The sequence below is a fragment of the Acinonyx jubatus genome, chromosome C1 (genome assembly GCF_027475565.1).
Source record: "Acinonyx jubatus isolate Ajub_Pintada_27869175 chromosome C1, VMU_Ajub_asm_v1.0, whole genome shotgun sequence".
Lineage (NCBI taxonomy): Eukaryota > Metazoa > Chordata > Mammalia > Carnivora > Felidae > Acinonyx > Acinonyx jubatus.
The window spans coordinates 23,561,635-23,573,363 of NC_069381.1; the positions used below are offsets into that span (position 1 = coordinate 23,561,635).

Below are 11,729 nucleotides of genomic sequence, written 5' to 3' on the forward strand. Positions count from 1 at the left end.
AAGCGTCCGACTTCGGCTCAGGTCATGATCTCGCGGTTCGTGACTTTGAACCTTGCGTGGAGCTCTGTGCTGACAGCTCGGAGCCTAGAGCCTGCTTGGATTTCTGTGTCTCCCTCTCTCTCTGCCCTTTCCCCACTCTCACTCTGCCTGTCTCTCTCTCTCAAAATGAATAAACATTAAAGAAAAACTTAAAAAAAAATTTTTTTTAATTTTGATATAATTGTATGTGGGAGCTGGGGAGGACGGTGAATCTGAAAACCATTTGAACGCACTTGCAGGGTCCCCGTTCAACGCAGGAATCTCAGGCTCAGTTTCCCCAGCTTGCTCCTGGCCCCATCAGCACTCCTGTGGTGTTGAGTAGGCGTCTGCCTTAGGTAACACCTACTCTGACTATGCGCCCCTCAGAGCCCTGGGCTCAGCTCACGATATTGCTTTGTCTCTTTAGAGATTTCACTTCCTAGAAATCTACCAGTAAAATTTTAAATTACACTTTTTTTTTTTTTCTCCAGCATCTGATCCTTTGGGAATGGGAGGCCTTTCAGAGAGTACCTAGCCTGCCAGGCTGCCAGACGCAGGTGTCCTTTCCATGCAAGCTTGTATAATTTTGCTCCTATCGTACATATCCGTGAACAGTTGATAGTACTGATTTGGACACAGTTTGGACAAATACGCTAAAGTGTTAACAAATGTGCGCATGAGGTTTTCGCCGAGTGGGATGGAGGCAGAGTGGGGAGAGAACAGGGATGGGCCCCGAGCCTTGCCCTGGGCCTCGGAAACGTTAGGGGTAGCCTGTCAATCAGTACGTATCTCTCCAGCGCGTTCGTCTTCACGGTCTACTTTGTAGCTCTGACAAGGTTGACTTGTACATTACTCTGTTGTTTCCAGTCTTTCACTCTAGGCGGTGTTGTAATGAACATTCTTGTATTTGTCAAGAGTTGCGATTTATTTCCAGAACCAAAGGGCTAGTTCGGGGAGCATGCGCAGACACGCTGCGCTTCACTAGATTTTGCCAGATTGCTCTTCAAAGTGGTTTAACTTAAACCCTTTTTGGCATTAACAAGAGTTCCCCTGTTCCACCTGTTCCCCAACACTTAGTAGACTCAGGCTGGAAATGTTTGCATTACCATCCTGGGGAGTGAAATTCCAACTCATTATTGTTTTCATTGGCATTCTAAAAATTACAAGTAGGATTCAACATCATTTCACACATATTTGTATTGTTTGCCTATTTATGTCTTACCCTTGTTTTTCTGTTGAGTGGTTTGTAACCTTTTCATTGATCTATAGAACTTCTGTTGTTTTAATCTTTGTTTATTTTTACTTTTTAAATTTTTTTAATGTTTATTTACGTTTGAGAGAAGGAGAGACAGAGGTGTGAGTGGGGGAGGGGCAGAGAGAGAGGGAGACACGGAATCTGAAGCAGGCTCCAGGCTCTGAGCTGTCAGCACAGAGCCCGATGCAGGGCTCGAACTCACACACACGTTGAGATCATGACTTGAGGTTGAAGTCAGGCACTTAACCTATTGAGCCACCTAGGCACCCCAATCTATAGAACTTCTTTATGCAACCTGAATATTAATGCTTTGTTGTGTACATTATATGTGTATCTTCTCCGAGCCTTGTGGCTTGGATTTTAATTTTCTTTATCATGTTTTTGTTATACAATACTTTGGAATTTTAATGTAGTCAAATCTATCTGTGTTTTCTTTATTGTTTATGCTTCTTAAACTTATTTAAGAAATCTTCATACCGTGAGGTCTAGAAAAGATTTTTCAAATATTTTTTAAAATGTTTATTTCTTTCTTTGGGGTGAGGGGAGGGTCAGAGAGAGAGACTGAGACAGAATCCCAAGCAAGCTCCACACTGTTGGCGAGGAGCCCGACTTGGGGCTTGCTCTCACAAACCGTGAGATTATAACCTGAGCCGAAATCAAGAGTCGGACGCCTAATTGAGCCACCCAAGCACCCTAGAAAATATTTTTTTCTTTAGAAGTGTTAGGTTTTATTTTTCACATTTAATATCCCTCAGCATTGACTTTGGTGATCACAGGGATATAGCAGTGCAACTCTTTTTTCCACATGGAAAACCAAATTTCACACCACAATATATTGGAAAGAACTGTTTTAACTATCTTTTTTTTTTTTAAGTAGGCTTCATGCCCAGCACAGACCCCAGTGCGGGGCTTGTGGGGCTTGAACTCACGACCCTGAGATCAAGACTGGGATGCTTAACCTACTAAACCACCCAGGTGCCCCTCTTTTTTTTTTTAAAGTAAGCGCTACCCCTAACATGGGGCTTGAACCCATGACCCTGAGATCAAGAGTTGTATGTTCTACCAACTGAGCCAGCCAGGCACCTCATGAAAGGAACTGGTTGGAATGTCACCCCTGACATATGTCAAACCTCCAGTCTGCACACTTCTGTCTCTGAACCCTCAATCCTGCCCCATTTATTTATTTGTACATCCTTCTGCCAATATCTCCCTGTCTCAATTACTTTAGTTAGTTGTATAAGTCCTGACATCTAGAGGGTGATTCTCCTCACTGTGTTCATTTTCTTCAAAGTTGCCTGGCTACCCTTAGCTATTCTTTCAGATGACTTTAGGCTAATGTTTCCAAAAACATTAATTTAAAAGCCCCTTTATTTAATCCTTTGACAGTGAAATAAATGTCAAGATTAATTTGGGGAGGATTGACATCTTTACAGTCGAGTCCCTCCTTCTACAGGTGAATTATACCTCTCCATCTATCTGTATCTTTTGAATGACCATCAATCAAGGTTTCTAATTTTCTCCATAAAAATCTTGCACATCTCTTAGATTTATTTGTAGGCACTGAAGAGTGTTTTGTGCCTTTTTAAATGGTACCATTTATAAATAACACTTTATGTCTGTTGCTGGCATTCAAAAGTGAGATGGCTGAACCATCCATCAAGAATGTAAAGGATCTGGGATTTTACCCTATCAGACTCTGAGCTACCACAGCATCAGGGATGCCACAGAAGACACGAGTCTTACAGGTCAGAGACAAAGGACTTCATTACTCATGGCTCAACAAGAAGCATGTGCCTCATATTTGAGCCAGCAGCTCTGCTCCTCTGGTTCCCCAAGTCCCACAGGGATGTTGCGCATGCACTCAGTGGGTTTGCATATTCACTGAGGAACCCTGAGCTCAGGGAACCCAACTGTCTGATCTTTGCTGCAGAGGGAGACATTATCTTCACTACACTGGGTAATAAGCAAATCTGCCTTCTGCTCCGGAGGAAGAGATTTACTCTGTATTCCAAAGATGGTCGACAAACAAACATCTTTGAAGAGATTGTCCAAAAAAAACCCCAAAAAACAAAAACAAAAGTCCCAAACCAAAGGTCAGTTAGTGCCTCTGTTTGCAAAGCATCCAGAAATGCAACCGACCCAAGGAAACTCTCAATATGAATCTTCCCGATGATTTTAATAGCTGGTCTGTAGAATCTCTTCCATTTTCTAGGTAAACAATCATATGATCTACAAATATATGATGACCATTTTGTTTCTTCCTAGCACAGGTTTGGGAATCCAGTATAGCTCTGAACAGAAGCAGAGGTAGTAAACATCCTTTTTAGGTTACTGACTTTAAAGGAAATGCCTTTAAGTTTTTACCATCAAGTGATACATTTACTGCAGGTTTTAGAAAGATACTCCTTATCAATGTATCACATTAAGGAAGTTCCCTCCTATTTCTAGTTTGCCAAGAATTTTTATAAACAGCTTAATTTTATCAAATGCACTTTGTCCCATCTGTTTCATGTGATTGTAGGATTTTTTATGTCTTTGAATCTGTTAATGTTGAGCCTTAAAATAATAATTTTCTAATGTTGAAATTATTCTTGCATTCCTGGAATAAACCCAACTTGGTCCTTATGCATTTTTAAATATATTGCTGTATTTAGTTTGACAAATACTAAATACAGTTAGGATGTTTGAATCTATGTCCAGAATTCACTGATCTAAGATCTTCTGGTCTGAAACTTCCTAGTCTCGGTTTAATATTAAGTTTTTACTAGCTGCACAAAACACAATGGGTAATTTTCACTCTTTCTACTTTTTAGAGCAATTTGGATAAGATATGGACTGTCTGCTCTCTGAACATGTACCTGAGCCCAAGATACTTGATTGTTCTATCCACATGCCACGAAGAGTGGCCAGGAGAGGCTTGGCTGAGCCTGTGAGCCACTCCCTATGAAAGGAGGGCTCAACCTGCTTCCCCAGGCAGTGATGGAGGCTCAGTTAACAGCCCTCGCCCTAAGCTAAGGCCTTTACAGCCATTACTTTACATCACCAATAACAAAAGTGATACTCTGCCTTCCATAATTACTCTTTTACTTGATTTCCTGGCATGTCGGAAACAAGCCAAGGAGGAGAGGCACTATTGAAAGGAGACCTCTTTGGAGGGCCTTGGCAGGAATGCAAAGAAAGCTCAGGCAATCGATTAACGGGTAACCGACATGATTATTAATTAAAGAAATATTTCCCAAAGTTTGGTACATGCACCATTGCTGTGAATGCTATTTGGTGGTAAATAAAACTTTTGTTGTTTTTTTAATGTTTATTTATTTTTGAGAGAGAGAGACAGAGTGACAGAGTATGAGTGAGGGAGGGAGGCACAGAATCCGAAGCGGGCTCCAGGCTCTGAGCTGTCAACACAGAGCCCAACGCAGGGCTCGAACTCACGAGCCATGAGATCATAACCTGAGCCAAAGTCAGATGTTTAACTGACTGAACCACCCAGGTGCCCCTAAACTTCTGTTGTCTTAAGAACTGGGTATATAGGGGGCATCTGGCTGTTAAGCAATCGACTTCAGCTCAGGTAATCATCTCCTGGTTCATGAGTTCAAGTCCCGCGTGGGGCTCTGTGCTGACAGCTCAGAGCCTGGAGCTTGCTTCAGATTCTATGTCTCCCTCTCTCTGCACCTCCCCCACTCACACTCTGTCTCTAAAAAAAAAACAAAACAAAACAAAAAAAACAAAAAAAAAAACACGTAAAAAAACCCTAGGCATATAGATTAGAAAATACAACTATTTAATTACAAACAACAAGAGATAGAACTCTAACATGAAACATGCAATTTGATAGGTATAACTAGCAGAGTCAGTTTGAGCAAAAGTCATACCATAAGTAAATATTCTGTCTGCCGTTGGCTTGAGTGGCTGGTGTTGAGATGGGCAAGTTTGTGTAACCTGAAAATGTTGGGCTGGTCCTGGCTGGACGCTACTCCAGTCATCATGAAGAACATTGGTGACGGCACCTCAGACTGTCCCTACAGCCACACTCTGGTGGCTGGAATTGCCCGTGATCCCTGCAAAGTGACAGCTGCCATGAGCAAGAAGAAAATCACCAAGAGGTCAAAGATCAAGTGTTCTGTGAAAGTTTAGAACTACAGTCACCTCATGCCCACAAGGTACTCTGTGGCTATCCCCTTGGACAAAACTGTCATCAACAAGGATGTCTTCAGAGACCCTGCTCTTAAATGCAAAGCCTGACAAGAGACCAAGGTCAAGGAAGAGAGGTACGAGAGGTACAAGGAGAGGAGACGTACAAGACCAGCAAAAACAAATGGTTCTTCCAGAAGCTGTAGTTTTAGATCTGGTTCATTTCAGTCATTAAAAATACCAAAAAAAGAGAGAGTAAATATTAATACAGGTAGTAAGAAGATATGGCAAAAATAGAGATGCTGTTATGAGAATCACCAAAATTAGAAAATAATTCAAAGAAAGGCCTGTTTAACGAATAACAAGCCAGCCTCGGCCACCAACAATCCCCTGCAAACACATACACGTCAGGAACATACAGAGAGGGGGTAGATTAAACAGTGAGAGAGAAGTCCTTTCTAAAGAAATTGAGCAATCTTTTTCAAATGGACCAGAATTCCTATTCAGAGTGTTGGCGATCTAGAATAAATCCCTCCTTATGTTGGCCCGGGGTGAGAACCTGGGTGCCGGCTTGCCTGTCTGCCTCCTTTCCACATGCCCTAAAGCGAAGCCTGTGGGTTGATGTCCCCACTCAGTAAGAGTAAGGACAAATTTAAAACCTTTTTCAGACATGCAAAGCTTCAGAAGACTTTCCTTCCATGCACCCCCCTTTAAAAATGTTATTTGAAGATATCCTCCAGCAAAACAGAGGTAAACACCAAGTAAGAGGTAACAGATTCACCAAACAGTAGAATTAACCCACAAGTGCAACGAATAGAATACCAGAGGTCCATAAAGCCATCAGTCAAAATTAGAACAGGAAGTCCGGGTTTGGAGGAAAAAGTCTCTAAGAAGAAAATGGGCTTCATTCAACAAATAATGTGATTAAGACGCTGGAAGATTTTAGTGACCTGATTAAAAAGGCATATGTTTCTTTTCTCGAGAAGAAAAGAGAAAAGCAATTAGAAATTCCAGGAGAACAAAAACTCGTAGAAGAAAGTCGTGGTCCAGATATGAAGTGAATTAAAATATAGCATGACTTTGAGTATCTGAGGGAGTATAGGAAAATACATTTGAACTTGAAGCCTGGAGCATTTCCCTTCAAGCAGCATTTAAATCATAAGATTACCGTTCCTTCCCTCTGGGTCCCCGGATGCTAGTTAGCTCTGCAGAGAATAATGTTTACATAATCACAATATTTTTTAAAAACACTTTATTGATTTTCAATTTTTGAAATCCAGAGACAGACAACACACAAAACCAGAACATTTTAATTATGGATACAGAACTAGATGCAAATGTAGTGGTTTAGCAAGAAGATTTAGGAGGAGGGAGGGCAGGTGTGATAAAGGATGTCTCATCTTACACAGTGGGGAGTCAAGAGATATTTCATGAAATGAATGGCCTAAGAAAGAAAAGCTGGAAAATGCGTATCCAACCGAACTCTGGAGGGAAGTTACCTTTCTAAACTTCTCATCTTTCATAGTTGGGCATGGTGCCAGGCACTGTGAGTTCAGTAACCAGCTCCCCTCCTTCCCTTCACAGAACCCCTGCGTTTCCCTGGACACGTGGCTATCCAGAGAAACAGGATATTTCCCAGGCTTCCTTGCAGCTACCTGGGATCAGGTGACCAAATTCAGACCAACTGGATGCAAACAGAAGTGATGTGGCTGTCCATTAGCTGGAATATGGATGTGATTGGCCATCTCTGACCCGGGCCAAGAGTTTTGGTGTAAATAATAATAGCTAACACTTAGACATATTCTAGCTATGTTTTCTAACAGGTCTTTTTTTTTTGTAATTAAAGTTTTTTTTAATGTTTATTTATTTTTGAGAGAGAGAGAGACAGAGCGGGAGCAGGGGAAGGGCAGAGAAACAAAGCAGGGTCCAGACTCTGAGCTGTCAGCACAGAGCCCAACATGGGGCTTGAACTCACAAACCAGGAGATCATGATCTGAGCGGAAGTCAGATGCTTAACCAACTGAGCCACCCAGGCACCCCTAGTCATGGTGGTTTTCTAGGTGCTTTAACCTAATGAGGATGTGTATTCATTACCTTATAGCTGCTGTAACAAAATACCACACACTTGGTGGTTCAGAACAACACAGATTTTTTTCCCTTACAGATCTGGAGTTCTGAAGTTTAAAATCAAAGTGTCGTCTAAACTGCTTGTTTCTGGAGACTCGGGAGAATTTGTTCCCTTGTCTTTTCAGCTTCTAGTGGGTCACCTGCATTCCTTGGCTCCCAAGTCCTTTCTCATGTCACTATGGCCTCTCATTTCCATCATCGCATCTCCTATTACGATTTCCATTTCCTGCCCCCTTCCTTTAAGGACCCTCGTGATTGCATAGGGCCCACCGGAGCAGTCCGGGATAATATCCCCAACTCGAGAGTCTTAATCACTTCTGCCAAGTTTGTTTTTTGTTTTGTTTTGTTTTTGTTTTGTTTTTTTGCCGTATAACATAACGTTCACAATTTCTAGGGATTAGGGCATAGACATCTTTGGCAAAACATTATGCTCCCTCCCTCAGATTCATAGATAGTATCCCCATTTTACGGATGGCGAAACCCAAGCACAAAGAAATTAAATGGCACGCTCAGGGTGACACAGCAGCTCAGAAGTGGCAGACCCGTCACTTAAACCTGGACAGTCTGGCACCAGAACCTGTGCTCCTGACCGTGACAACACTTCTACCCTGGCCGTACTCGGGCTTCCCGAAGACTGCAGAACCCGTCTAGCCGGCGCTGGATGGCCTGCGGAGAAAAAGAAACTTCCATTTCCTAAGGCACTGTCTTTTGGGAGTCTTCGTTACAGGGGCTGTATTCTAATACCAGAGTCAATAGGTACTGTAGGTAATTGAAGGTAATGATTTTCCTTGATTTCATTCCTAGTGATTTGAGCCTATGATGAGAAAAATGGGCTTTGTATTCATTGCAAATGTGTTTAAGTTGGAGGGCCCGGGTGTGGATCAATTCACATCACAACCTTGCTTAAACCCTTCAGGGACCCCACTGCCTTTGGGATGGAGCCCAAGCCCCTCAGCCTAGATTCAGGTCAGCTTTTCTTTCATCCATCTTTCTGTTTCTTGCTACTCTTCTTTTAGGGAGGACCCTTGGACCCCACTGGCATTGACAGTGGACCCAGAACAGACCTTTGGCCGTGTCTACCCCTCACTTTTGCTCCTCTTACTCCCTCTCCCTGGAATCCCATCTTTCTTTCTCTCCCCCTCCTTTTTTTTTTTTTTTAAATGTTTATTTATTTTTGAGAGAGAGAGAGAGAGCAGGGGAGGGGCAGAAAGAGACAGACACAGAATCCGAAGCAGGCTCCAGGCTCTGTGCTGTCAGCACAGAACCTGACGCGGGGCTCAAACTCACAAGCTGTGAGGTCATGCTCACCGACTGAGGCACCGACCCAGGCACCCCTTCCTCTCCCCGTCCCGCTCAGCTTGTCCTACTCAAAGCCCATCTGTGAACTCCTAGTCATCCCTCAAGACCCAGCCCAAGTTGCCTCTGGAATATTTTTCTGTTTATCTTGGTCGTTCTCCTGTTAAAGATTTTCCTCAAATGTCTGGCAGTTCAGATCATGGTTAAACAAAACAAAACAAAACAACTCAGTCTATACACACACACACATATGTACACACACCCTCCCAGAAAGATCAGGCTTCTCCTTTTCTTTTCCGTGTGCGTTCCTGGGTCAAAATAACCACATCAACACACATTTACCATGATCATTGTTTGTAACTAATATTATTTATAATTTTAGGATTTAAGATCACTAGTAGGCTCCTGCACCAATATGTGACTCAAAATAAAAGCAATACCAAATGACAAGATAGCCATAAGGACATCTGACAAAACCCTGATTTTTCCCATGATGACCAACTCTGATTTTTTTAAAATATTAAATTATTTAAAAAAAATTTTTTTTAACATTTATTTGTTGTTGAGAGCCAGAGAGAGACAGAGTGCGAGCAGGGGAAGGGCAGAGAGAAAGGGAGACCCAGAATCCAAAGCGGGCTCCAGGCTCTGAGCTGTCAGCACAAAGCCTGACACGGGGCTCGAACCCAGGAACCTCAAGATCATGACCTGAGCCACAGTCGGACGCTTAACCAACTGAGCCACCCAGGTGCCCCGATATTAAATTATTTTTAGATACTGTGTGTATGGAAGTATGAGTCTCTGTCTTGCCCGGCCACGGCTGCTCTGCCCCCCTGCCTGTCCGCAGTGAATCCTTACGAGACTCTATACACAAAACCTTCCTGTTTTTGCCCTTAGAACCCGTGAAACGAGGCCCAGAGAAGCAGCATTAGTTTCCTGGGGCTGCTATAACAGATTACTGCCAACCGAGCGGCTTAAAACAACACGGCTTTTTTTCTTGCCACATTTCTTTCTGGGGGCGAGAAGTCCAAATTGGGTCTAATGGGGCTAAAAGTAAGGGCTGAATTCCTTCTGGAGGCTCTAGGGGAGAATCTGTTCCTTGCCTTTGCCAGCTTCCAGAGGCCGCCCGCCTTCCTCGGCTTGCGGCCCCTCCCAGCGCTGCTATTACCCCAACCTCTGTTCTGTCACCACATCTGCTCCTTCTAAGCCTCCCGCCTCCTATTACAAGGACACCCATTATTCTATTGGGCCCACCTGGATAACCCAGGCTAATTTCCCCATCTCAAGATCCTGAATTTAGTCCCATCTGGAAAGTCCCTTTTGCCTTGTAATGTGTCACAGGTGCCTGGGATCAGGATGCGGACATCTTTGGGGGCCACTACCCAGCCTGTCACAGAAGCGAAGTGACTAGTCCCGGATCACACAGCAGTAAGCAGCAGAACTAGGAGTCTGACCCAAGTCTTTCTGGCCCAGCCCCTTCCCTCTTTGCCCCTGCCCTAGCCTGAAGATGCTCTGTCGCTTGTGAAGTCACCAAGGATGCCTGGCTCTGGGTGGGCCTTGGGGCCCCTGCTCTCTCAGTGAATGTCCACCCCTTCGAGCCACCCAAACCCTGAAGGAGGGCCAGCCCTTCCTGTGAAGAAGCAGCACAACTGAGCATCTGGCCTGGAGACATGAGGTCCTTGGGTCTTTCCCGTTGGCATGGTGCTTTGCCAGGAGCTCCCAGAGCCCGGTGCTGTTGGGCCCGAGGACCGAACCCCACAGCCTCCTCAGTGGCCTGCCGGGCTCAGCGCTCAGAATCCCCCACTTGGGACCCACAGCCCCGCCCCTGCTGGCCCACCCCTCATCCCTGCACACACCTCTGCCTGTTTTCTGATTTCTGGTCTCCTAAGAGGCACCTCTGCCCTGCCCTGAGTGTTCCCATGCACAACCCAGGCCTGTGGCAGCATCAGCAAGTCGAAAACCCAATTACATTCCGATTATTCTAGTCCTAGCCCGACAGAGGTTACTGTAAATCACGCTGGAATTGAGAGGGACGGGGAGGCAGACCTGGGGCCGGTGCCCGGGGATAGCACTTAAAGATGGATGTGACAGGGACCTGTGGCTCAGAGGTTCGGGATTAGATCAACAAGGCCGGGGATGGCTGGTTCCAGGAAAGAGGTCATGTGGCCACCAGTTTGACAGACAGCTCAGGCAAAGCAAAGGCTTCAGGCCGCTCCTTCATGGTCAGAGCGGGTGCCAGGGCTGAGTGCCCAGCCTGGAGATGGAGGGCATGAGGTCCCTGGATGCCTCCCCTGGGCACTGGTGCTTGGCCAGGAGTTGCCAGAGGCCAGTGCTATTGGGCCCGAGGACCAAAGCACCACAGCCCTTTGTGGGTCCTCCAGAGCGTCACTGGCCCCTCTGGGTATCGCAGGATTTTCTCTGAGCATCTGCCCAGGGGTCTCTCCCTTGTGCCCACCTCTGCAAACAACTGGCCTCTCTCCTCAGGCCATGGCTGAGGGAGCCAGACTCAGGACCAGAGGGACCTGAGGGATCCAAGCCTCCTCCCTGACCAGGGTCTGATAGGGAGAAATATTGCTGCCTGGGGGGTAGAAGGAACCACGCCTGATCCTTCCTCCTGGAGAGCAGCCATCTCTGGGGTCCCCAAGGATGAACAGAGGATTGGCCTTTGGGATCCCTTTTAAGGGGAGCTGAGACTGGCTCTGTGAAGCTGAATTCTCAGCCACGAGTCCTTCCCCATGCTGACACATGCACCCCATGTATAATGGTTTGGGGCACCTGGGGAGCCCCGTGCTCACTCCAGCCTAGGGGGTACGGGAGGTCCTGGACTATGGCATCCCAAGCTCTGGGCTGGGCTCTAAGCCTGGGCCATGCTGGACTCTGCTGGGGCCCACTGCCTGGGTGG

The 11,729-nt window shown here is 45.3% G+C and overlaps 1 pseudogene; it reads left to right on the forward strand.

Moving 5' to 3' along the window:
- Positions 1–5,196: 5,196 nt before the first annotated feature.
- On the forward strand, positions 5,197–6,254 carry LOC106982412 (60S ribosomal protein L27-like; annotated as a pseudogene).
- The last annotated feature ends 5,475 nt before the right edge of the window (positions 6,255–11,729 follow it).